Here is a 26,243-nt window from a genome sequence, read left to right as displayed (position 1 = left end):
AACATGGAGTCACATAGGCTCTGCTGGAGACACCGTACATGGTACATACAAAGGCCAGGCCGCCACGGGCTCCTTGTTCCAGATCTGTATTTCGTGCATTATTTCCCTACAAGAAGGTGTTCTTCTCATGTACTCATATAAAATATATGAAAAGAAAATTGTTTAGTGATTATTAATAACTAGAGATGAGCGAACGTACTTGTCCGAGCTTGATACTCATTCGAGTATTAGTGTGTTCGAGATGCTCGTTACTCGTGACGAGTACCACGCGATGTTCGGGTTACTTTCACTTTCATCTCTGAGACATTGGCGGGCTTTTCTGGCCAATAGAAAGACAGGGAAGGCATTGCAACTTCCCCCTGCGACGTTCAAGCCCTATACCACCCCCCTGCAGTGAGTGGCTGGCGAGATCAGGTGTCACCCGAGTATAAAAATCGGCCCCTCCCGCGGCTCGCCACAGATGCATTCTGACATAGAGGAGGGAAAGTGCTATCTTGGTGGAGCTGCTATAGGGAGAGTGTTAGGAGTATTTTAGGCTTCAAGAACCCCAACGGTCCTTCTTAGGGCCACATCTCACCGTGTGCAGTAGTGTGGAGGCTGCTTTTTGCAGTGTTGCGCATTTTTTTTTTTTGGTATATCGGCCGTGCAGAGCATTGCGCCCTGCAGTAATACTCCAGGGCCAGAAGTGGTGGTTAGGCAGGGACAGAAGACATATTGATTGAATATAGGCAGTGGGCCTTTGCAAAAAGATTTGGGGAAAAAAATCTATTTGGGCTGCCTGTGACTGTCCTCAGTGTTCTGGGTCTCTGCTGGGTGTAGTAGTCCTCCAAATTCATACGCAGCCATCTAAGTGTTACAGCAGGCTTGCGCAAAATTATTTCCTGGCTCTGTCTGGGCTGTTAAATCACCGCTGTATTGCAGTCCACAGTGCAACACTCTGCAGTTCTTTGACATACTCCAGGGCCAGAAGCGGTTAGGCAGGGACAGAAGACATATTGATTGAATATAGGCAGTGGGCCTTTGCAAAAACATTTGGGGAAAAAAATCTATTTGGGCTGCCTGTGACTGTCCTCAGTGTTGTGGGCCTCTGCTGGGTGTAGTAGTTCTCCAAATTCATACGCAGCCAGCTAAGTGTTACAGCAGGCTTGCGCAAAATTATTTCCTGGCGTTCCGTAAGCGAAGTCAGCCTCCAACCACAGGCCAATAAGCGGCACATTTAATTACAGCGTTCTGTTTCTGCACTACTGGTAATACACCATGCTGAGGGGTAGGGGTAGGCCTAGAGGACGTGGACGCGGGCGAGGACGCGGAGGCCCAAGTCAGGGTGTGGGCACAGGCCGAGCCAGTGCGGTGGCCAGGGGTAGAGGCAGGGCCAGACCGAATAATCCACCAACTGTTTCCCAAAGCGCCCCCTCGCGCCATGCCACCCTGCAGAGGTCAAGGTGCTCTACGGTGTGGCAGTTTTTCACAGAGACGCCTGACGACCGACGAACAGTGGTGTGCAACCTTTGTCGCGCCAAGATTAGCTGGGGAGGCACCACCACCAGCATGCGCAGGCATATGATGGCCAAGCACCCCACAAGGCGGGACGAAGGCCGTTCACCGCCTCCGGTTTGCACCACTGCCTCTCCCCCTGTGCCCCAACCTGCCACTGAGATCCAACCCCCCTCTGAGGACACAGGCACTACCGTCTCCTGGCCTGCACCCACACCCTCACCTCCGCTGTCCTCGGCCCCATCCAGCAATGTCTCTCAGCGCAGCGTCCAGACGTCGCTAGCGCCACTGTTTGAGCACGAGCGCAAGTACGCCGCCACGCACCCGCACGCTCAAGCGTTAAACGTGCACATTGCCAAATTGATCAGCCTGGAGATGCTGCCGTATAGGCTTGTGGAAACGGAGGCTTTCAAAAGCATGATGGCGGCGGTGGCCCCGCGCTACTCGGTTCCCAGTCGCCACTACTTTTCCCGATGTGCCGTCCCAGCCCTGCACAACCACGTCTCCCGCAACATTGTACGCGCCCTCACCAACGCGGTTACTGCCAAGGTCCACTTAACAACAGACACGTGGACATGCACAGGCGGGCAGGGCCACTATATCTCCCTGACGGCACATTGGGTGAATTTAGTGGAGGCTGGGACAGAGTCAGAGCCTGGGACCGCTCACGTCCTACCCACCCCCCGAATTGCGTGCCCGAGCTCGGTGGTGGTATCTGCGGCGGTGTATGCTTCCTCCACTAAACCACCCTCCTCCTCCTCCTACGCAACCTCTGTCTCACAATCAAGATGTGTCAGCAGCAGCACGTCGCCAGCAGTCAGTGTCACGCGACATGGCAGCACAGCGGTGGGCAAGCGTCAGCAGGCCATGCTGAAACTACTCAGCTTAGGAGAGAAGAGGCAGACGGCCCACGAACTGCTGCAGGGTCTGACAGAGCAGACTGACCGCTGGCTTGCGCCGCTGAGCCTCCAACCGGGCATGGTCGTGTGTGACAACGGCCGTAACCTGGTGGCGGCTCTGCAGCTCGGCAGCCTCACGCATGTGCCATGCCTGGCCCATGTCTTTAATTTGGTGGTTCAGCGCTTTCTGAAAAGCTACCCACACTTGTCATACCTGCTCGGAAAGGTGCGCCGGGTCAGCGCACATTTCCGCAACTCCAAGACGAACGCTGCCACCCTGCGGACCCTGCAACATCGGTTTCATCTGCCAGTGCACCGATTGCTGTGCGACGTGCCCACACAGTGGAACTCTACGCTCCACATGTTGGCCAGGCTCTATGAGCAGCGTAGAGCTATTGCGGAATACCAACTCCAACATGGGCGGCCTCCTCAATTATTTACAGAAGAGTGGGCCTGGTTGGCAGCCATCTGCCAGGTCCTTGGAAACTTTGAGGAGTCTACCCAGATGCTGAGCGGGGATGCTGCAATCATTAGCGTCACCATTCCTCTGCTATGCCTCTTGAGAAGTTCCCTGCAAAGCATAAAGGCAGACGCTTTGCACTCGGAAACGGAGGCGGGGGAAGACAGTATGTCGCTGGATAGTCAGAGCACCCTCATGTCTATATCTCAGCGCGTTGAGGAGGAGGGGGAGGAGCATGAGGAGGAGGGGGAAGAGACAGCTTGGCCCACTGCTGAGGGTACACATGCTGCTTGCCTGTCATCCTTTCAGCGTGTATGGCCAGAGGAGGAGGAGGAGGAGGAGGGGGAGGAGCATGAGGAGGAGGGGGAAGAGACAGCTTGGCCCACTGCTGAGGGTACACATGCTGCTTGCCTGTCATCCTTTCAGCGTGTATGGCCAGAGGAGGAGGAGGAGGATCCTGAAAGTGATCTTCCTAGTGAGGACAGCCATGTGTTGCGTACAGGTACCCTGGCACACATGGCTGACTTCATGTTAGGATGCCTTTCTCGTGACTCTCGCGTTACACGCATTCTGGCCACTATGGATTACTGGGTGTACACACTGCTCGACCCACGGTATAAGGAGAACCTTTCCACTCTCATTCCCGAAGAGGAAAGGGGTTCGAGAATGATGCTATACCACAGGGCGCTGGTGGACAAACTGATGGTAAACTTCCCATCCGACAGCGCTAGTGGCCGAAGGTGCATTTCCGAGGGCCAGGTAGCAGGGGAGGCGCAGAGATCAGGCAGCATGTACAGCGCAGGCAGGGGACCATTCTCCAAGGCCTTTGCCAGCTTTCTGGCTTCCCAGCAAGACTGTGTCACCGGTCCCCAGTCAAGGCTGAGTTGGCGGGAGCACTGTAAAAGGATGGTGAGGGAGTACGTAGCCGATCGCACGACCGTCCTCGGTGACGCCTCTGCCCCCTACAACTACTGGGTGTCGAAGCTGGACACGTGGCCTGAACTCGCGCTGTATGCCCTGGAGGTGCTTGCTTGTCCTGCGGCTAGCGTCTTGTCAGAGAGTGTGTTTAGTGTGGCTGGGGGAATCATCACGGATAAGCGTACCCACCTGTCAACCGACAGTGCCGACAGGCTTACACTCATCAAGATGAACAAAGCCTGGATTTCCCCAGACTTCTGTTCTTCACCAGCGGACAGCAGCTATACCTAAGCAATACGTAGGCTGCACCCGCGGATGGAAGCATCGTTCTCTATCACCATCAAAAACGGGGACCTTTTTGCTTCATCAATCTGTGTATAATATTCCTCCTGCTCCTCCTGCTGCTCCTCCTGAAACCTCACATAATCACGCCGAACGGGCAATTTTTCTTAGGCCCACAAGGCTCAGTCATATAATTTTTCTAAACAATTTTTATACGTTTCAATGCTCATTAAAGCGTTGAAACTTTCACCTCAACCAATTTTTATTTTAACTGGGCTGCCTCCAGGCCTAGTTACCAATTAAGCCACATTAACCAAAGCGATTAATGGATTTCACCTGCCCTCTTGGTTGGGCATGGGCAATTTTTCTCAGGTACATTAGTACTGTTGGTACACCAATTTTTTGGGGCCCTCGCCTACAGTGTAATCAAATGAATTTTTAGCCCACCTGCATTACAGCTGACGTTACATCAGCTGTGTTGGGCACTGTAATGGGATATATTTATGTACCGCCGGTGGGTTCCTGGCACCCACCCATGCTGTCGGTCCACAGGGAGTTGTAACTGCATGTGTCTACTTCTAAAGAACCCCAGTCTGACTGGGGCATGCAGTGTGGGCCGAAGCCCACCTGCATTAAGCACGACATTACCTCAGCTGTGTTGGGCACTGCAATGGGATATATTTATGTACCGCCGGTGGCTTCCTGGCACCCCCCCCATGCTGTGGGTCCACAGGGAGTTGTAACTGCATGTGTCTACTTCTAAAGAACCCCAGTCTGACTGGGGCATGCAGTGTGGGCCGAAGCCCACCTGCATTAAACATACCTCAGCTGTGATGGGCAATGCAATGGGATATTTTTATGTACCGTCGGTGGCTTCCTGGCACCCACCCATGCTGTCAGTCCACACGGAGTTGTAACTGCATGTGTGAACTTCTAAAGAACCCCAGTCTGACTGGGGCATGCAGTGTGGGCCGAAGCCCACCTGCATTAAACATGACATTACCTCAGCTGTGATGGGAAATGCAATGGGATATATTTATGTACCGCCGGTGGCTTCCTGGCACCCACCCATGCTGTCGGTCCACAGGGACTTCACAATAGGGAGTTGTACCTGCCTGTGTCTATGAATTAAAAACCCTGGTCAGGTTGGGGCATGCAGTGTGGGCCGAAGCCCACCTGCATTTAATCTGACGTTAGCTCTGCTGTCCAGGGCACTGCAATGGGATACATTTATGTACAGCCGGTGGGTTCCAGGGAGCCACCCATGCTGTGGGTGCACACGGGATTCCCATTGCGGAGTTGTACCTGCCTGTGACTATTTATAAAAAAAAACGCGGTCTGACTGGGGCATGCAGACACCTTGACAGAATGAATAGTGTGTGGCACATAGGTTCCCCATTGCTATGCCCACGTGTGCAGCTCCAGATGGAGGTGTCACAGGATTGGATTTCTCATTGCTTCTGTACAGCATTGTGGGCTATCGCCCTGCCCCTTTTAAAGAGGGTCGCTGCCTAGCCGTGCCAACGCTCTGCAGTGTGTGCCTGCTTTTCCTCTGGCAGACGCACTTATAAATAGACATGAGGGTGGCGTGGCATGAGGGCAGCTGAAGGCTGGGCAGGGACAGTTTGGTGTGCGCTGTGGACACTGGGTTGTGCGGGGGCAGGGGGGGGGGGTTGGGCAGCATGTAACCCAGGAGAAGTGGCAGCGGAGTGTCATGCAGGCAGTGATTGTGCTTTGTTGGAGGTAGTGTGGTGCTTAGCTAAGGTATGCATTGCTAATGAGGGCTTTTCAGAAGTAAGAGTTGTTGGGAGGGGGGGGGGGGGGCCCACTCTTGCCGCTATTGTGGCTTAATAGTGGGACCTGGGAACTTGAGATGCAGCCCAACATGCAGCCCCTCGCCTGCCCTATCCGTTTCTGTGTCGTTCCCATCACTTTCTTGAATTGCCCAGATTTTCACAAATGAAAACCTTAGCGAGCATCGGCGATATACAAAAATGCTCGGGTCGCCCATTGACTTCAATGGGGTTCGTTACTCGAAACGAACCCTCGAGCATCGCGATAATTTCGTCCCGAGTAACGAGTACCCGAGCATTTTGGTGCTCGCTCATCTCTATTAATAACCAGTTCAGCCTATTACCCCCAATGTTGATCCAGAGGAAGGCAAAAAAAAACCTTAATGAGATAGAAGCCAAGGGAAAAAACAATATTTATTGACATTTTCTTTATTCCTTTTTTTCTGTTTAGAAGAGACGACGTGAGCTCCAGGTAAGCTATGACGTTCACTGTAGGGGGTTAGTTATTATACAGGGACAACCTTGGTAAGCTCTGATTCTATTAAACTGAGTGATCTTTGTTCCTCTGTGAAAGCACAGAAGTGATAATCGCTTGGACCATAGCGCCTAAAAGCCATCCCGTGTAAAAGGACCCTTAGTTGCAGCCTCCACTGGGTATCAGGAATTTCTGGATGATTGGCAACCCTGGTATCAGCTACAGAAAATCTGCACCATTTTCGCTGTGTGAACGTACCCTTAAGGCCCATTTACACTGAAAGATAATCGCTCAAATGATAGTTTGAGTGACAGTGTTGAGCGATCATCTTTGCATAACTCTAAGTAGCTAATTAGCTACTTAAGAGTTAATGCAGGCAGAGCATGATACCTCCGCAATAGCTCTGAGAACAAAATAGCTGTTTTATATATGCAAATAGCTGCATTGTTCTTGGAGCTTTCAGCTGGTGTCCCGCTGTGAAGTGCTGGCAGGACACCTGAGAACTGCCAGCTGGTGTCCTGCTGAGAACTGCCAGTGGGATACCAGCTGAAAGAATACTATCAGCGCTGCCCGCTGAGAAAATCAGCGTGCGGCGCTGATAACAGTCATCGGGGATTTCTAGCTTGCCAGAAATCACCGATGAACGAATAGTGCACAAAAAGTGCACGATGGCCACGTGTTTATACGCAACAGTTATCACTCAGAAGATGACTTTTGAGTGAATTTTGAGCAATTATCTGTTAGACATGGGGTTACCACTGGGGACGCCGGGGTCCGGTTGGTGCCAGCTGCTCGTTCTAACGCTGCAGGGGCCCGGGCTGGCGGCTCTGTCCGGGGTTCCCCCACTCTCGTAGCCTGTCGTGGCGGCCGGCAGCGCGTCCCGCGTAGGCGCGCCTGTCTGCTGGTTGGCCGCGCAGTGCTCGGGTTGGTGCGCTCCGCTGGGGGAAGGTGGCTTTATGACTCCTTCCAGTCGTCATGTGACTTCTCCCCGCCCCTCTGGGCAGGGAGGTCTGCATATAAACCCTGCTGGCCCAGACTTCAATTGGCAGTGTTTGGTTTGGATTTGTTCTGCCTACACCCGCGTTACTAATCTGACTTTAGTGTTTATGACCTCGGCTTATCCTTTGACTCTGACTCTGTTTTGCCGCCCTGTACTCCGCACGTGCTTTCCGGTTTTGACCCTGCCTGTTCCCCGACTACTCTCTTGTCTGTTCCGTTGTCTCTTCTAGTCAGCTACTCGGTGCTCACCTACCCCAGGGTCTTCCTGTCCCTCCTTCCTTGGCGTCCCTGTCATTAGTGCAGCGCAGGGACCGTCGCCCAGTTGTCGCCCTGGAGCTTAGCCCAAGGAGCAGTAAATAGGGACACGGGAGAGGGCTGGCGTAGGGATCCTCTGGCCATCTGCCTCGGCCAGTCCATAACATTATCGTTGTTTCTAAATGGGCCTTTAGTTAGGTAGACTGCGATTATATAACAAATGTATTTTTATTATGTAGATTGGGTATTAGACAAGGCCCATTTAGAAACAACGATTATCGCTCAAAATTCTCTCAAAATCCATCTTTTGAGTGATAATTGTTGGGTATAAACATGCCCATCTTATAGCTTTCTGCCGAACTATGGTTTTCAGTTCTGCTTGAAAAACATAGTTTGGCAGATCAGCTGGTAAGCAGGACTGCACACTGTGTTCTGCCCGGGGAGCGCTGACTACAGGTGATTGCATTCTCTCAGCTGTCAGCCCCTCAGCAGAACAAAGGAAATGTAATCAGGGAACAGCGGGTGGTCTGTTCCCTGAATACAGCACCCAGTGGCTCACACGCTACTAATTGGTACAAATAGACATTAGTACCAAGTAGTAGTTTATGCAAAATGATTGCTCAAAAGTCATCCTTTAAACCAGGGGTGTCAAACTCATTTTTTCTGAGGGCCACATCAGCCTTATGGTTGCCTTCAAAGGGCCGATTCTAATTGTAAGACAGTAAAGTAAAGTAAAAGTAAACCCCACAGTGGCCTGATTGGTAATAAGGTCCTCCATAGTGGCCAGTGACGCACGCCATTCTGCGCATACACCCGCACGCCATTCTGCGCATACACACGCACAGCATACTGCGCATACACCCGCACAGACGCACAGCATTCTGCACATACACCTGCACAGGCGCACACCATTCTGCGCATACACCCGCACACCATTCTGTGCATACAGAAGCACAGGATTCTGCACATACGCACGCACGCCATTCTGCGCATACACACGCACGCCATTCTGCGCATACACCCGCACAGACGCACAGCATTCTGCACATACACCTGCACAGGCGCACACCATTCTGCGCATACAGCCGCACACCATTCTGCGCATACACCCGCACACCATTCTGCGCATACAGAAGCACAGGATTCTGCACATACATACACACACACATATATATACACACACACACACACAGGATCCTACCCTGCAGCTGCTCCTCCTCAGCGTTGCTCTTCTTGCTGCAGAGATCATGTTCTCTGCAGTCTTCTTCCCTCCTCCGCGGCCGTTGTCAGCCTGCTATCGGCACTCCTCTATTACTGTCTGCACTAGACAGAACAAGCCGAGAGAAGATCGCTTACTGACAGCAGCATGGAGGAGTGAGGGAAGTTACTGCACAGCCGGCGGGCCGGTTTCGGCCCGCGGGCCTTGTGTTTGACACCTGTGCTTTAAATGATCATCTTTGCAGTGTAAATGCACCTTAACATACCTTGACTTCACACATATGTATCTCTTTAATAAGTGACTGTGACATCACAAGTATTAGTCAGGAGTGGATATATGTACTATAAAATTAGCTGGAAATCAAGGTGGCCTTAGCGGCCCTCTGTTGTTGGTGGTTGCCTCTGACATTAGGACTTCTTAAATAACGGCAAGAGATAGCGTGGGTGGAGTCTGCTGCTACACTGGACTCTCCTCTCCAGGGGCAACGTGATAACACAAATTGTATAATAAGGCCTGTGCTATTAAACTAGTTAAAGATGAAAGATTATGTGCATAGCAACCCCTTAAAGGGCTCATTTGCAAACAAATGAATTTGAGCGATAATCGTTCAGTGTGAATGTGAAAGAAATCGCTCACTTGTCATTTGTGGTCGGTTAAGCTGACTTTTCAATGCGATAAAAAAAATCTTGTTGGCTCGCTGGCTTCTCATAGGAGGTGAAGCGCTGAGCGAGAAGTGGATGAGAAGCCCGCCAGCTGGCGGGAAGTCTTTCAGTTTAAATGCTCTACACAAGCACTGACGACTTTAGCAGTGATGTCAGCACTCGTGCAATCGCTTACCCGACTGTCGGCCCATGTACATGGGCCATTGCACAAGAAGAAAGAAGACTTGGTTTGCAGATAGGTGAGGCATGTGAAAAACAGAGCTGTAAAGTACAAGTTTATTTCACACAGTCACTTCCAACATATTATTTACTCATATAGTGTAGTTACTAACACTACAGACCCTCCAAACAAAGTCGATGAAACAATTCAAAGTACAATAAACATTAATTACTTAAAGTCCTTGTATTTGATTAACAGTGTTTAAAAATCTGCAAAAGCTGGCGACATGTTCCGATTGTTATCTTCGGGAACATTAAGACAGGATCAGTCATAGTCATCTCCAAAAAAGGATGAGAATAAAGTAAACATCCTTTTTTTTGTTTATGTTGTACACTTACTTTACCAGATGTGGTAACAGAGTAAAACTAAATAGTTGAGGTACAGCAGTTGGACAAAAGTATGGAAACACCGTACAAAATGCATGCCTTAAGTTACATGGGATTTCAAATTTCAATAAGACATGTAGAGATGGCTGGAGGTAATATGACACAGATGTTCTCAGGCAGATGTTCACTTCTGCCCAAGCAACAAGGTTCCATTGGTCAGGGGTTTGAGCCACTTAGCTGCTGTTACCAGCCGGCTCTCAAAACCATCCATAGCAGGGGGGCGTGGCCAAGCGGATGGCGGGTTGAGACGCACTTTGGACGAGCTCCCGCGTTCCTTACCTTAACCGCGACCCTGAGGCACCGGCAGCGGCAGAAAGGAACACTCAGACAGCGCATGGGGAAGAGACGACCCCCCCCCCGGTCACAGTCCTGCAATCCGGTCGGCAGGAGAAGCGCTATGGAGCATTTCCTAAGCGGAGCAGGGGAGGCGGCAGCAGGCTCAAAAATGGCGCCGGCAGAGGCACGTGCACCGGAGCAGTCCCCGCACATACTGGCAGCTGAATACCCCAGAGGCAGCGTCCCACAACCACCGGAGGGGAGAAGAACAGCAGCAGGAGGGACAGGCAGCGAGGAGAGCGAGGTGGACACTGCTACATCAGGACGGCTGGAGCAGAGGAGAGCACAGCAGAGCATGGGTGCAGTGAGTACACCGGACAGCAGCCCCTGCACACATTACAGCTCACCCTCTCCCACACCATTAACCCTCGCAGCCAACAGTAATGATAGCTCTGCATGGCCACAGTCCCCCCTGCCCAGCACAAGCCAGACCCCCAGGGGACCCAGGGGCCCCGCAGAGAAATTAGAGGAGGAAGCATGGAAGAGCCGTATAATGGCGATACCAACAAAGAGCGAACTCAACGAGTTCTTTCAGAGACTTGAATCCTCTAATAAGCAGGCCCTAGACAACATACGTTCAGACATACAGCATCTAGGCCACAGAATAGTGCAAGTGGAAGAAGCACAGGAGGGCATATTATACTTCTTCAGCACCTGGCGCGGCACACCTGGCGCATGAGAGAAGCTCTCAGACCCCTCCTAGCAGCATTGAAAACAAAAGGGATTATATACAGATGGGGATTCCCGTTCTCACTGTCCGCCACAAAAAGACGGGAAAACAGCAGTCTTCCGCAATCTGGGGGACCTCCCCAACTTCCTAGGGGCATTACAACTACCGATGATAGCCCTTCCAGATTGGCCCACAGTCTCAACACCCATCGCCCCAACCACACAAGAACAGTGGCATACTATGCAACCCAAAACCCAACGGGATAAGCGATCTCGCATGGACAGAAACACCTGAGCCACTTCAGGACTGACCTGGAGGGGCCGGCTGGCCCTCCACGTGGACTCCCCCAATCACAGCTCAGACGATCCTAGATCATAAGAGACCTATTTCTCCACTCCATTTGACCCCAACCTCCACATGCAAGGGAGCAACAGCATGCAGATGCTAGCCTGTTAGTCACCATAAACATAGGAGAAGAGGGGTGCCCAACAAGACCACAAAAGGAGAAGGAGGAAAAGATAGGTTCCATGGACTGACATCCTTGCTACAGGACTGAGTCCATAAGATTATCTGTTGAGTTAATGGTTACAATTTCCAGTTCTAGAATATTTCACTGCAGATCTCACTCTCTGACTTCTATATATTCTGTCCCGCTGTCATTCTCATTTACACCTCAACCTACTGATTAATATTGTATTCTCCCTGGTGCCTCAGGAGTTACCACTCAAGGCCCCGAAGGGGGCCAATAGCAAACACTACAGGCAAAACACCTGGATGGGGGATGCGGGGGCTCGGCGAATCTCCTGCCTGTACCTTTGCACCTCCCCACAAAGGGTGGCCAATCGCATCTATGTGAATGCTGGCAACACCAGAGCCAGTAGCCTACCCAAAAAGCATGCGCTACAACCCAGCGACGCTTAAGGCTTTTACGGACAAGCCTTTCTTCTTTTATTTTTCTTCTCTTTTCTTTGCATACTTCTCTACTGTTGACACTATGATCTCCCACACCCCCACCCACCCTTCACCCAATTCGCCGTCCCAGACCTCAGCCGAGATAGACCACAACGCAACATAATGGATGACCTTACTTTTAGCACCTTCAATGCGAGGGGACTAAATAAACCGGCCAAGAGGGGGCAGATCCTCGACCACTTCCACCGCAAAAAGACAACAATAGTATTCCTACAGGAAACCCATTTCCAGGAATCCAAGATACCTAACTGCAAGCACCGCCAGTATACCTCTTGGTATCACAGCCCAAACCCAACGAAAAAAGCAGGAGGCACATCCATAACAATACATAAACGTCTTCCATATAAGCTCCTGGCCTCGGAAATAGACAAAAATGGTAGATACCTGTTCTTAAAAATTCAAGTAAATGATGAAGCTATAACTCTAGCCAATGTTTATTTCCCAAATCAAGGACAGCAAGGCTTTGGAGTCCGGGTGTTGGGGGCCCTGGCGACCTTTGCGAAAGGATCTAACATCATCCTGGGAGGAGACTTCAACCTCAGCTTGGACCCTGGCCGTGACTCCTCGAGGGGGAAGTTGGGGGCTTCCCCACCATCAATACACAGAATCAGAACAGGACTAGCTAGCATGAGGTTAGTGGACCTATGGAGGACACTTCATCCCAAAGAAAAGGATTTTAGCTTCCACTCACTAGCACGCAATAGCTACCACAGGATAGACTATTTATACGTATCGCATGGCCTACTAGATAGGAAACCTTCATCATCAATGGGATCCTTCGTGTGGTCGGACCATGCTCCAGTTTGGGGATCACTAATGTTAGGACAGGGAAACAGATCGAGCTTTAACTGGCACCTGAATGACAATTTATTAAATGACGCCGTATGCCAACAGGAAATACAACAAGCAATAGACATTCATAACCACACACGCGACAGATACAACAGCAGCTCCTGTGAAATGGGAGGCCCTCAAATGTGTATTGCGGGGAATCTTCATTTCACATGGAGCACGGCTCAAAAAATTGCGAACCGCCAAACTAGAGACATTATTGACCCACCTAAACAAATTAGAACTGACTAACAAAACAACCCCCAACTCTGGCACCGCGGCGGAGATTTCAACGACGCGAACTAATATCCTTAACATATTAGATCAGGCTTCCCTCTGTCAATGCGACAGAGCTAGAGGAAGATTCCACGAGTTCGGGGACAAATGCGGCAAAGGGCTAGCAAGAGCAATCAACCCAAGATCCCCGCAGACATATGTATTCGCGGTGGACAAGCCAGGAGAGGGGCTAGTTCATGACAACACCAGAATCCTTGAGAGCTTTCACTCTTATTATCAGAAATTATATAATCTGGAAAAGATCCAAAATAACACCAGGGAGGACCAAGGGACAGAAAAAGAGGCATACATAAAAGCCCATGCACCTAAGAGCATACCCCATGATGACAAATTGGCAATGAAGGCAGACTTCACACCTCAGGAACTAGGAGAGGCGGTAGGATCCCTAAAGAATGGCAAAAGTCCGGGCCCCGACGGGTTTACACCGTGTTTTTACAAGACGCATTTGGACTGCTTGGCCCCCCTGATGCTAGAGGCGTTTAACGAAGTGTCGAGAGCATCCCCCTTCCCAGCGCAGGCGCTGCAGGCGGTCATAACGGTCCTCCCAAAGCCAGGAAAAGACCCGACCAATTGCGGGAGCTATAGATCGATTTCATTACTGAATGTAGACACAAAATTATTCGCCAAAATGTTGGCAAGCTGCCTGCAGCCCCATATACCGACGTTAATACATGGAGATCAGGTGGGCTTTGTCCCTGGAAGGGAGGCAGGGGACAGTACCATACGCACATTAGCACTCATTTCCAGAGTTAATAGGTCAAACTCGCCTCTCTGCTTTCTGTCGGTAGATGCCGAGAAGGCCTTTGACAGGGTAGAGTGGGGATTCCTAGAGACAACGTTAAAACAGATAGGATTGGGACCAAGATTCCTAGCGTGGATCATGGCACTCTACAACAAGCCCTCAGCAAACGTACGGGTAAATGGGAAGCTCTCCAGACCGGTCCAAATCAAGAATGGCACGAGGCAGGGGTGTCCCCTGTCTCCCTTCCTATACATCCTGGTTATGGAGACGTTAGCAAACGCACTTAGAGCCAACGCCGACATCCGGGGGGTACAGGTGGCCAAGAGCGAACAAAAAGTAGCATTATATGCAGATGATCTGCTATTATATATATCAAACCCCAGGATAGCCATACCCAGCATCTTGGAGGAATTTGGGAGATTCGGCCGCCTCTCTAACTTCAAAGTAAATTTAGGCAAATCAGAAATCCTGAATATCAGTATACCCGATCCTGAGGAGAGGGATATGAAAGACGCCTTCCCATTTAGATGGAAAAAAGATGAGATCAAATACCTAGGCATAACAATCACCCCTGACACAAACAATCTCTTCCAAACAAATTATAAGCCACTCCTGACTAAGCTCGAGAAGGATCTGGACAGCTGGCGAGCGGCACCCCTCTCCTGGTTTGGCAGAATTAACGCCGTAAAAATGAACGCGCTGCCCAGACTCTTATATGTCCTCCAAACAGTACCCATAAGACTCCCTGGGGCTTTTCTAAACAAGATTAGGAAAGTAATGATGAGATATATCTGGGGAATTAAAAGACCGAGACGCAACTGGAAGGCTTTGGCGGGCCCTAAGGAGAGAGGGGGAATGGGGATACCTAATATTTCACTATACCATAAAGCGGCGCTGACCAGACAAGTCTTGGAACTCGTACGGAAGAAATCCCAGAAGAGATGGGCGTCAATGGAACAGGAGTCAGTTCCCTTCAGGGGAGTGGGAATAATTTGGATCCCAGGTAATGGGAAATATAGGAACATGGGATTTTCCCCATTCATAGAAGAAATACTGACGGCATAGGTGGGACCCGCAACTAAGACCGGCTTAATACAGAGACCAGGGCCACTAACACCGCTAGTAGGAAATATAGACATCCCGACATTCTACAACGGCTCGCCCATTGTAAACCTTTTAGTAAACGATCAGCCAGAAGAGATACCCAGAATAAAAAACATGTATGAGGGAAACGCCATTAAACGGCTGGGAGAGATCCTGGAGGGCAGGGGTCCAATAGCTGGAGCATGGTTCCAATATTTACAAATATGCCACTACATTCGGTCACTAGGCGGAACACGGCTATTAGAAAATCCTCTGACGCCTTTCGAGAACCATTTCATCATTAATAGGGCAGTCAAGGGAAAAGTATCAGAGATATATCAATTTTTAGTGAGAAAGGGCAACAAAGGAAGCAGACCAACATTAGAAAGAGAATGGGAAAGGGAGCTAGGTGGGTCTCCCCCCGAGGAGTCATGGAGGAGGGCCTACGTCCTCACGCATAAGATTAACATCTCAAGCAAAATACAGGAATTAAATTATAAGATCCTGACAAGGTGGTATAAAACACCAGCAGCACTTGCCAGAGCGTTCCCCCAATACCCGGACGTCTGCTGGAGATGCCTAAGAGAAAAAGGAACTTTCATCCACATTTGGTGGTCGTGCTCGGGGATCTGCTCCCTATGGCAAGAGGTTGGTACACTTTACTCATGGGCGAGTAAAAAGAATTTAAAGCTGTCGCCAGAAATAGCCCTACTATCAATGTTCCCAGGCTCTCTTGGGCAGGCCAAGAAGTCACGGCTACGGTTCTTTGTTATAGCCGCACGTCAGATAATTTCCAGAAAGTGGAAATCCACATCGCCACCTACTAGATTAATGTGGCTGGAGGCACTCGATAGCATCCAACAGCTAGAAGAATTATGCGCCAAAGACGAGATGCGGCACAGCAGCTACCTGGCAACCTGGTCCATATGGACCCTGCATCGCAACGCTCCCGAAACATTAACGTGGGTGGCGAGTGGCTCCATACCCCAACAATAGTCTGTACCCGTCACTCCATAACAATGTCGCAAAATAATGAACCAACACGTAATCGGCTAACAGGTCTGATCACCCTACCCCCCCCCACCTCCTTCTCATTCCCCCCCCTCATGTCTCTCCCACTACGACTGCATGCCTTCTCTCTCTATTTCTTTCTTCTTCTCTCAACAGCTGCTTCTTGTTTTAATAAGAACCAATGTTGCTAACACAGAAAGTTCAAGCGAATGCAAGCAAACCAAGACAAGGTTGTTTATTTTTTTCCTTTTTCTTTTAGTATTATATATAAAGTTCATTGCATTGTCAGGTAAAATTGTAATAAGGTGGTAACGTAATAACATTGGACAACACCTAATGCCATAAGTTGTTAATTGCTTTCTTATAAAAACGAATAAAACATTTTGAACCCAAAACCACCCAGAGCAGGGCAAGAGGTAAGGTAAACACAAATTTGGCGGGAAAGCTCTCAGCCAAGCAAGAGTCAAAAGAGCAGCTCAGTGCTAGTGATTAAAATTTCATACATTTTGTACAGTATTTCCACTTTTTTGTCCACCCCCTGTAGTTGACTGTGCTATTTGTTCCTTTAAAAAAACGGAAATGAAATGGATCGGAATTAAACAAATCATAGAATCGTAGAGTTGGAAGGGACCTCCAGGATCATCGGGTTCAATACCCTGCTCAATGCAGGATTCATAAATCATCCCAGACAGATCTCTGTCCAGCCTCTGTTTGAACACTTCCATTAAAGAACTCCCCACCACCCATGGTAACCTGTTCCACTCATTGATGACCCTCCCTGTCAGAAAGTTTTTTCTAATACCTAATCTGTGTCTCCTCCCTTTCAGTTTCATTCCATTGCTTCTAGTCTTTCCTTGTACAAATGAGAATAGGGCTGATCTCTCTGCACTGTGACAGCCCTTCAGATATTTGTAGCCAGCTATTAAGTTTCCTCTCAGCCTTCCTTTTTGAAAGGTAAACATTCCCAGATCCTTTAACCCTTCCTCATAGGACATGGTTTGCAGACTGCTCACCATCCTGGTAGCTCTTCTCTGAGCTTGCTCCAGTTTGTCTAGGTCTTGTTTAAATTAAGGTGGCCAGAACTGGACACAGTTTTACATATTAGGTCTGACCAAGGAAGAGTAGAGGGGGATAATTATCTCACATGATCTAGACTTTATGCTTCTCTTAACATATTCCAGAATTGTGTTTGCCTTTTTTGCTGCTGCATCACACTGTTGACTCATGTTCAGTCTGTGATCTATTAGTATACCCAGGTCCTCTTCACATGTGCTGCTTAGCTCAATTGCTCCCATTCTGTATGTGTTTTTTTTTCATTTTTCTCTCCCACATGTAGGACTTTACATAACTCCCTGGTACATATTCTGTTAGTCGTTGCCCACTATTCAAGTTTGTCTAGATCTTTTTGAATCCTCTGTCTTTTTTCTCTAGTGTTAGCTATATCCCCCTAGCTTTGTGTCGTTTGTAAATTTGATCAGTTTCCCCTCAATTCCATCCTCTAGATCATTTATAAAAATGTTGAACTACACTGGGCCCAGGACAGAGCCTTGTGGTACCCCACTTGAGACAATCTTCTACTTGTACGTGTAGCCATTTATGATCACTCTGTGAATATGATCACTCCACCAGTTATGAATCCGCCTGCCAATTTTCTTATTAATCCCATATTTGATCATTGTTTTCACTAAGAATGGTATGAGATACTTTGTCAAATGCTTTGCTGAAGTCAAGATATACTATATCCATCGCATTTCCCTGATCAACCCAGTCGGTGATTCTGTCATTGAAGAAAATTAGATTAGTCTGGTATGAGTTGATTGTTACATATCCATGCTGGCTCTGGTTAATTACTCCATTCTCATCCAAGCACTTGCAGACATGCTGTTTAATTTGTTCAAAGATCTTTCCCGGCATAGAAGTCAGGCTCACAGGCCTGTGGTTTTCCAGGATCCACCTTCTGAGATTTGTCCTTTTCCAGTCTTCTGGAACTTCAAAAGTTCTCCAGGAATTTTCAAAGTTTACGGCGAGTGGTTCAGCAAATACCTCTGCTACTTCCTTTAGTATCCTAGGATGTAATTTATCTGAATCTGGAGACTTGAATTCATTTAAGTTAGCTATTTGTTCCCTCACCATCTCTCACCTTATAGGTAGCCTGCATTCTTTTAGTCCCCCAATAGCACAGGAAAGATCAGCTGATATTACATCTAGTTTCTGAGAGAAAACAGATACAAAATAGGAATTTAAAAGTCCTGCCTTCTCAACATAATATTTAACCAAGTCACCATTTTCATCTCGTAAACATCCTATAGCATCTTTGACTTTTCTTTTAAAATACCGCCATACCTTTCTGACATACCTTTTTATTGCTTTTGGCCTCCCTTGCAAGCCTCAATTCATTATTAGCTGTAGCTTTTCTGACACTTGCCCTACAGTTCTTCAGACTGCATTATATTCTTTTTTAGATATTCCCCCTCTTTCCATTTGATAAACATATTTTTCTTCCTTTTTAGCATATTTTTCTCCTCTTGTTATCCAAAATTAAAGGAAAGCATGATTACTGCCTCCTAAGGTCCCAGACACCTTTACTCCCTCAACCATTTCCACCCTGTTGGTAAGAATCAGGTCCAAGACAGCAAATCCCCTTGTTTTCTCATCTACCTTTTGGAAGAATGTGTTGGACCCATTACTTTTGCCTGAGAGAGATTCCCAACAAATGTCTGAACAGTTAAAATCTCCCATGATCACTATGTCATGCTTTTTTGAGAGCTTGGCCACCTGATGTAGAAATTATTCATTCATATCTTCTGTTTGTCCAGATGGTCTATAGATAGAAGCTAATTATCCTCATTTTAGTGTAGCTGCTGATGCTACACAAGGCCAATTCACAGTAACTGAAGGTGTGGACACAGATGTAAATATGAGATTTGCAGAGGTCAGGGCGGCGGTCCACAAGCAGCGGCCGGTGTCGGCACTGCCGCGCAGCCCTTGGACACAGTTCCTTCACCATTGTCGGTCCACAAGCAGCCGCCGCTGCCTGCCCTGCAGCCCCTGCACACAGTTCCTTCACCGGCATCGGTCCACAAGCAGCGGCCGCTGCCAGACCTGACGTGCAGCCCCTGGACACAGTTCCTTCATTGGCGGCGGCACACAAGCAACAACCTCCAATACTTCGCTGGGAAAGAGGCCATATCCGACGTGACAGTGCTTTCCCTGCAGCGCCCATGACGGAGCACTGTTTCCGGCAGGGCAACGGCGGTGACAGCGGAGGTCCGGGACAGAGCCCTGAGGCGGGGACATAGGGTGCAGGCGGAACGGAGAGGTGAGCGGCTGCGCGCTTGTCTGAAATGCCAGGGTGCATGGAGAACACACGCTGCAGCGTCTGCATACATGTTTCCCAGTGCTGCAGCCTGACACTCCAGGTTACTATAGTACTTAGCCTTACATTCTGACATGTAAATGCTGCGATGTTACACCCTGTAACATGACACCATTGACAGATAGTAATGTAAGGCTAACTACTATAGTAACCTGGAGGGTCAGGCTGCAGCGCTGGGAAACATGCATGCACACTGTGCTGCTAGGACGTTTCTACCTTCACCCTATTGGGAGCTGGGGGTGTGACAGGGGCGTTCCCCCTGTCAAACACCTAGCTTCCGGTGGCGTCAAGGTACACTAATACCCACTAATCTGTTATATTCCCCACTGGTCCTGCAGTGATAACATCACACACATTATTCACATGACCACTACAGCTGATCACTAGCCTCATGGTCACATGGTATACACGCAAGCATCATTGCTGAAAACAGTGATTGGCTGCAGCAGTTACATGAATAATATACATGATGTCATTACTGCACAACTGACGGGACAACGGATGTTACTGGAACAGCGGAGGATTTAACAGGTAATGACTTTTTCTTTATTTAATACCCTTTTCTGTCCTTAAAAGGGTTGTCTCGCGCCGAAACGTTTTTTTTTGCATAGGCCCCCCGTTCGGCGCAGGACAAACCCAAGGGATGTGTTAAAAAAAAAAAAATATATATATCTATTACTTACCCGAATCCCCGCTCTGCGACTTCTTTCTTCTTCCTACTTCTTCCTTCTCCAAGATGGTCACCGGGATCTTCATCCACGATGCACCGCGGGTCTTCTCCTATGGTGCACCGTGCGCTCTGTGCGGTCCATTGCCAATTCCAGCCTCCTGATTGGCTGGAATCGGCACACGTGACGGGGCGGAGCTACGCGATGATGCGTAGAAGGGGGCGGAGCCAGAACACCGCTCGTGCCCGGACCGAGCAGAAGGGGAGAAGACCGCACAGCGCAAGCGCGTCTAAAAAAGCAAGAAGACAGCGAAATTAGACGGAGCCATGGAGACGGGGACGCCAGCAACGGAGCAGGTAAGTGAATAACTTCTGTATGGCTCATATTTAATGCACGATGTATATTACAAAGTGCATTAATATGGCCATACAGAAGTGTATAACCCCACTTGCAGCCGCGAGACAACCCCTTTAAGAAAATTTCCTCCCAGACAACCAATTATTTCAGAGGTTTGGTTTGGGGTATACCTTTTCTTATCTGTGCTATAAACTTGATTCTGGTACTGTATTAAAGGGGTTGTCCCGCGAAACAAAGTGGGGGTATACACTTCTGTATGGCCATATTAATGCACTTTGTAATGTACATTGTGCATTAATTATGAGCCATACAGAAGTTATTCACTTACCTGTTCCGTTGCTAGCGTCCTCGTCTCCATGGTGCCGTCTAATTTTCAGCGTCTAATCGCCGGATTAGACGCGCTTGCGCAGTCCGGTCTTCTTCTTTTCTGAATGGGGCCGCTCGTGCCGGAGAGCGGCTCCTCGTAGCTCCGCCCCGTCACGTGTGCCGATTCCAGCCAATCAGGAGGCTGGAATCGGCAATGGACCGCACGGTGCACCGCATGGTGCACCGTGGGTGAAGATCCCGGCGGCCATCTTACTTAGGTAAGTAAGAAGTCGCCGGAGCGCGGGGATTCGGGTAAGTACTGGCCGTTTTTTTTTTTTTTATTCCTGCATCGGGTTTGTCTCGCGCCGAACGGGGGGGCTATTGAAAAAAAAAAACCCGTTTCGGCGCGGGACAACCCCTTTAATGTTATGAGGTTGGTTCTGGTACTCTGTTTATGTTTGAAGCTTGCTTCTGGTGCTGTATTTATGTTCTGAGATATGTTCTAGTACTGTATGTAACAGGCTTAGTACTCAGCTGAATTTATGTTATGAGCTTGGCTCTGGTGCTGTATTATATGAGCTTGGTAAATAACCCTAATTTTGATCAGCTCTCTGGGTATTGTAGTCCACCCATTCAATTTCTTACTTTAGTTGCCCACCTTTAAACCCACTCAAGCTCCATTATGTCTTTCTTGAATGATTCACAAAATGATTCACAATGAGGCACATTTGCTTATACTGTCTAATGGTTAGACAGTGAAAACGTAGACTAGGCAGTTTTATAATGCGTCGGATGATAAATCTAACATTATACCACCTAGAAGATGGCTTAGTTTATGCCAGTTTTTGTGCACCTTCTCACATTAAGCCATGCCCCTTTTCAAATGAAGCCACACACTCCTTCCTGCAAGACTACAACCAGGGGCATAGCTAAATGTGAATGCGCCCAGGTGTGAAAAAACACTATCAGCCAGGGATAGCGGTATGCCTTAACCCCCCTTCCCTCCCTATGTTATGTATAACATACAAACATACACACATTTTTTTAACAGAATAAGATGGCTTTCATAACACTTGGGGCTCGGATATAGCGGCCCTGCTCTATTATAGCTCTTAATAATGCAGTCACCATATAATAGTCAGATACCAGTTCTATGCAGTGATAGTGTTTACAGTGCAGTTACCTGCAGTGATCACAGGTAACGTTTCCTCTAATTGGTGTCATTATTTTACCTTGACGCGGGTATAACGGATCTAGGCCCTGTGACCTGACCCAACCCCCCTTTTTCCCCACCTTAAAGAAACACGTTACAACTTCTAACTTTGGATAATTTGGCCACAGCAGCCATTTATTAAAAATTCTTTAACAATTTTATAAAAAACATCCTAAAATAAACAACCCGTCCAACCAACCAAAAAACCCCGTTAGAAAAAATGTTGGGGGGGAAGTCCCTGGAGCCTCAACCACCGCTGTCGCCTCACCCACAGGGACGAATTTTGTATTGCCTCCCGCCGCACTCCACCTATCCGACTCGGGAGACCAAAATTCTATCCCGCTCCCGCCTCCCACCGCAAGACCGCCGACTCGGGAGGGAAGGAACACCCGGTTGCCCCTAGTCGCCGACCTCCTGACTCAGAGACCCGCTAGCCGTTCCGATGCTAGCTCCACCGTCTCTGCAGGGACTCCGGCCTGACAGTCGAGAGGCGACAGACTACCATACACCCTATGAACGATGGGTGTGGGGGAGGTAGCTCAGAGCTCCCGCCTTCACCCCACCCCTATTACAGCTGACTCCAAGGATCCCCCCCTTTAAACGCTGCTATGACATATAACCCGCTAACCTCCCCACCCCCCAGGCTAACTAACCCGTGAACCCCCCCCCCAATTACTGAAATAAGGGCGGGTGGGTGGGACTTCCTCTCTGCCTGTGCTTCTGCTCCTTGCTGTCCGTTGCTGCACTGACCCCTCCTCCTGCTGTTCCCGCACTTTCTATCTGCTTCCTCCCCCTTAGTTCCCCCCCTTCTCTACTCCCCAGTCTCACCTTTTGTTAACCCTTACCTTCCCCGTTAACCCTGTCATGTGCTGCCTCCATCTATAGCCCTGCGGTCTGCTATTCCGGCGCTTCTTGACGTGGGTATAACGGATCTAGGCCCTGTGACCTGACCCAACCACCCCTTTTCCCCACCTTAAAGAAACACGTTACAACTTCTAACTTTGGATAATTTGGCCACAGCAGCCATTTATTAAAAAATTCTTTAACAATTTTATAAAAAACATCCTAAAATAAACAACCCGTCCAACCAATCAAAAAACCCCGTTAGAAAAAATGTTGGGGGGGAAGTCCCTGGAGCCTCAACCACCGCTGTCGCCTCACCCACAGGGACGAATTTTGTATTGCCTCCCGCCGCACTCCACCTATCCGACTCGGGAGACCAAAATTCTATCCTGCTACCGCCTCCCGCCGCAAGACCGCCGACTCGGGAGGGAAGGAACACCCGGTTGCCCCTAGTCGCCGACCTCCCGACTCAGAGACCGGCTAGCCATTCCGATGCTAGCTCCACCGTCTCTGCAGGGACTCCGGCCTGACAGAGTCGAGAGGCGACAGACTACCATACACCCTATGAACGATGGGTGTGGGGGAGGTAGCTCAGAGCTCCCGCCTTCACCCCACCCCTATTACAGCTGACTCCAAGGATCCCCCCCTTTAAACGCCACGGCCAGCAGGCATGACCCCCTCATGCCTGCGCAGCTCGCCACAAAACCAAGGCCCGCTCAATTCCTTCCTGCACCCCCTCCAGCCACAGATCCGTGCCTATTTCATTAAGGTGCACGCCATCCGTCCTCCAATAATTCCCGACACCCACTTCCAAATCTATATGGCGCACCGCCACACCCCCGTTACGCCCCACAAAGCGAGACACCTCCCGATTGAGCTTAATCCTGGCCTTGTCTATGCCCTGCACCGACCGCACATTCCTCCAGACTTTTCTAGGGACAATTTCCGACCACACCAGAATTAGCCCTCGGTACTGCGTCAGTAGACGTAACATGTCGTACCGAATGTCCCTGGATAAGTCCCTGAACGGCCTCCGCCCCAAATCATTACCCCCTACATGCAGTACTAAAATGTCAGGCGCCATATCCAAAGAAACCAACCGCTGAACATCCTGTAAAACTCTGAACCATGCCATCCCCCTAACCCTAATCCACCGTAACACCGCCGTATCCCTGCTAAGCCTCAACTGCCTGCCATTCGGCCTAATCCTAGCCCTTCCCCCCCCCCCCCAATGAACGTATGAATGACCCAATATCCATACGAGGGCCGCTCGGCGATCTGTAACGAAAAGAAATTAACTGTAAATAATCGACCCGCGTTGTACCGCTACCACCTCCAACCCCCTCCCCCTATAACAACTGCGGTCTAATGTATGATTTAAACCTCCCTGACTTCCACTGACCAATTCTCATTACCGTTCGGTTGTCTAAACCCCCATTTGCTGCTTCCGTCGCTGCCCCTATCCTAAAAGAATGTGTCCCGAAATTGGCACTATCCAGGCCCAGTTTAATTAGTGCCTTTTCGAACACCGCCGAAAATTGAAATCTGGACAAAAAGGAGCCATCTCTATGGCGTAATAACGGCCCCGCCCCATCTTCTAGCAATGAACTATATTCCCTCCAACACTTCACGGGGCACATGATGCTTCCTTGAACCTGCCCCAACGATACCCGCCGGCCCTTTCCCTCTTGATCCGTTTTAGAGCGACGAATAAAAAACTCTAATCGACCCTTTTCCTCTTTCAAGTCCTCTGCCTGCAAACCCCCCCCCCCCCCCATCTTCCTGCTAGGCGAAACAAGTTCGCCCACTCGCAAAGCCCCAAAAAATGCCAAGGAAAAGGCAAATCTAAACAGTGAACATTCCGCAACCTGGTCACACACCTCCCTCAATACCTCTCCTATTTTTTCCAACATCTCAAACGATACAGGCCGTCGCGTATCCTGACCCCCTCTCCCCCTTCTAAAACCTTTTAGTGCTTGCCTGACCAAAAAGGATTTAGTAATATCTATCCTACCCCTCAGCTTCATACCGAACGCCACACCCCCCATAAATCTATTAACCTTAGACACCGACAAACCCTTTGCCGAACTTTCACCTAACCATTCTAACAACGCCCCAACGGTGTCTTCTTCCGTTTCAACATTCTCAAACCGCCCTAGCCACTCTTCCCATTCCGACCATGCTGCATCATAGGATGCCCAAGTACCCCGAGCCAGCGAAGCGCTTATCAAGTGCTCCGCTGCTCGCCGACCACGTTCCAGATGTGTGGCGGGCAAGACACCCCCTCCTCCTCTGCACCTAGGGCCAACAGACAGAATCACTCCCACTGAAAACGAGAAAGAGCATCCGCGATTGAGTTGTTGACCCCTGGCACGTGTACCGCCACAATCCATGCGTTCAAGGCCAGCGCCTCCAGTACCAAGTGGCGCAATAAGGCCACTACTGGAGGAGACGAGGCAGACAAATTGTTTATTGCCTGCACCACCCCCAAATTGTCGCAGTGGAAACGTACCTTTTTATCCCTAAAATATTCTCCCCATAACGCTAGGGCCACTATGATAGGGAACAATTCGAGCAGCACCAAATTTTTGACCAAACCTGACGAAAACCAATCCTTTGGCCACTTGCCCGTGCACCACCGGCCTTGGAAGTAGGCTCCAAAACCGGTGCTTCCTGCTGCGTCGGTAAACAATTCCCAGTCAAAATTGTCTACTGCTTCCTCCAACATTACCGACCTACCATTGTATTGCTCCAAAAACGCCGCCCACACGGCCAAATCCTTTTTGTGACCTCCCCCTAGGCGGATAAAATGGTGGGGTAGCCGAACCCCAGCCGTAGCCGATGCCAACCTTCTGCAGAAAATTCTACCCATCGGCATGATTCGGCAAGCGAAATTCAGCTTGCCCAATAATGAACAAGTGACCTTGTTTGCAACCCTCGCTCTATTCACTTCCCCCTTCAAATCCGCTAATTTGTCCTCGGGTAGTCTGCATTCCATTGCAACCGTGTCAATGGTAATGCCTAAAAACTTTAAACAGGTTGTGGGCCCTTCAGTTTTTTCCGGCGCCAAAGGCACCCCGAAATGCCGAGACACCCATTGAACAGATTCCAGCAACGTCGCACAAATTGGCGACCCCGCTGGCCCTATGCACAGGAAGTCGTCCAAATAGTGGATGACGGACCTAACCCCGGTGTAATCCCTAACCACCCACTCCAAAAATGAGCTGAACGCTTCGAAATAAGCGCACGAAATGGAGCAGCCCATGGGTAGGCACCTGTCCGCGAAGTAACACCCTTCCCAAAAACACCCTAACAATCTAATACTCTCGGGAGACACGGGAAGTAACCGAAAAGCTGATTCTATGTCCACTTTCGCCAGCCTAGCCCCCCGTCCATACTTCCGAACCCATTTAATGGCGGCATCAAATGAAGTATAAACCACGGAACAGACGTCCGGGTCTATCCCGTCATTCACT

The sequence above is a fragment of the Eleutherodactylus coqui genome, chromosome 4 (assembly GCF_035609145.1).
Source record: "Eleutherodactylus coqui strain aEleCoq1 chromosome 4, aEleCoq1.hap1, whole genome shotgun sequence".
Classification (NCBI taxonomy): Eukaryota; Metazoa; Chordata; class Amphibia; order Anura; family Eleutherodactylidae; genus Eleutherodactylus; species Eleutherodactylus coqui.
This window is presented reverse-complemented; position numbering follows the sequence as displayed.